We start from the raw sequence: 2,452 nt of genomic DNA on the forward strand, positions 1-2,452 counted from the left end.
GGTGGAATACCACAAAGAGAAAGTGTACCTAATAAAAATGTGATTTTGGTAATTGGTACATGTTTTCTTAAACCTCCCATAAGACCCATATTCTGGCTTTTAGCTGGAGAATATCCAACAATAGTTTCCATTGAATGAATAATAGATCCGGATCCTAAAAATAATAATGCTTTGGAATAAGCATGAGTAATCAAATGAAATAAAGCGCTTCGATAAGACCCCATACCTAGAGCTAACATCATATAACCCAATTGAGACATTGTGGAATAGGCTAAACCTCTCTTAATGTCTTTTTGAGCAAGAGCTAAAGTAGCTCCTAATAATACTGTTATTATTCCTATAACCGAGATCAAATACATTATGTAAGGTATAACTCTGAAAAGAGGAAGAAGCCGAGCTACAAGAAAAATTCCCGCCGCTACCATAGTAGCAGCATGTATAAGAGCCGAAATAGGAGTAGGCCCCTCCATGGCATCAGGTAACCATACATGAAGGGGGAATTGGGCGGATTTAGCAACTGCACCGGCAAATAAGAGAACAGCGCATAACGTAACAAATAAAAAATTGACCTCATTATTATAAATCAAGTTATTGAATATTTCGAATAAATCTCTAAATTCGAAACTCCCCGTTATCCAATAAAAACCTAAAATTCCTAATAATAAACCAAAATCCCCTACACGATTAGTTACAAACGCTTTTTGACAAGCATTTGCCGCAACAGGTCGTGTAAACCAAAATCCTATTAATAGATAGGAACACAGCCCAACCAATTCCCAAAAAATATAAATTTGTATCAAATTCGAACTAGTAACTAATCCCAACATGGAAGTACTGAAAAAACTCATATAAGCAAAAAATCTCAAATAGCCTTGATCATGAGCCATATAATTATCACTATAAATAAGAACCATAATTCCAACAGTAGTGATTAATATTGACATAATAGAAGTAAGTGGGTCGATCAAGTATCCGAAGTCTAAAGAAAAATCATTATTAATGATCCAAGACCATACATATTGATAAACAGAACTGCTATTTATTTGCTGAATAGACAGGTAGATTGAAAAAATCATGACTATGCTTAACAATAAAACACTCTGAAAAGCCCACATACGGCGAAAACTTTTTGTTGCCGTTGGAAAAAGAATAAGTCCCGCTCCTATTAACATAGGGACTGGAAGTGGAATGAAAGGTATGATCCACGCATATTCATATGTCTGTTCCATAAAAAAGTTTTAAATTCTTAATTAATTGTTTCCGATTCACCGGATCTTACCTCTTTTGAAAGGAGTCAATAAAAAGTAAAAATATGGACTAACTTAAACTAATTTAAAACTTAAATAGAATTTTTTTTTCTTACTTATTCTGAGTCTTTGCTAAATACTTCAACTATTCAAATCACGAAGTTACGATTGGTCAAATGATATAAAAGGGATTAATTACTAGTCTCCTTTGAAATAAGCCTATTTTTTATCCAAGTTTGACCAGTGAATCGAACGGGGATTCAAGTTTTTCATTTCCTGAAGTAAAACGCGGTTCTTATCTTTAAACCTTTCGAGGTATTTTATTGCATGTAAATGAAATGTGGAACCATAAATAGAAATCGAATATTTTTGGGATTCGTTATTTTATTTTTGATTTTTATATTAAGTTCAACAAATTTTCTTTCTTCATTTCTACAGAACAGCCGATTATCAAATTCTATAGGTATAGATTTGATGAATCAAAAAGAATGTGAAATAAAGATACCAGTCAATAGAGAACCTTTTCTTTTTTACGATTATGAATGTTTTATGAAATAGAAAAACTTGAAAAAAAAAAAATATTGGCCTTCTGTTTTTATTTCCAGTATTCTGCAACTTTCACATAGCTTTTGCCTATCTCGATAATGTTTTATTTGAGGAGGACACTATTAGCTCGAAAATAAATAGTAGTAAAAAGAATTCGTTTTGAACAATAGATGTCTTTCACATCCAGCTATAACAATCAATAATTTTTTAATTTCTAAATGGCAGTTCCAAAAAAACGCACTTCGACATCAAAAAAGCGTATTCGTAAAAATATTTGGAAAAGGAAGGGGTATTGGGTAGCATTAAAGGCTTTTTCATTAGCGAAATCTCTTTCTACCGGGAATTCAAAAAGTTTTTTTGTACGCCAAACAAAAATAAATAAGTAATAAAACGTTAGAATAATTTGAATCAACTTGAAAAAATAATTCAATTATTCTTCAATTAGATAATAATTGAATAATTGAACGATTTACCTTTCCTATTTGATATTGATTAGCTCACCAATCCATATGTAACGGAACTCTATTCGCTTTTCTGATTGATATATAAAATAATAGAATTAGGAAATCCTCTATTTACTATTCACTGAATAATAACTTTTTTGTTGACAAAAGAATAAAGATCATTTCTATTCCAAGGTGGGGAGTTTTATTTTCCCC

Source organism: Solanum verrucosum, unplaced genomic scaffold (genome assembly GCF_900185275.1).
Source record: "Solanum verrucosum unplaced genomic scaffold, falcon-dt-bn FXZP01000700.1, whole genome shotgun sequence".
Taxonomy (NCBI): Eukaryota; Viridiplantae; Streptophyta; class Magnoliopsida; order Solanales; family Solanaceae; genus Solanum; species Solanum verrucosum.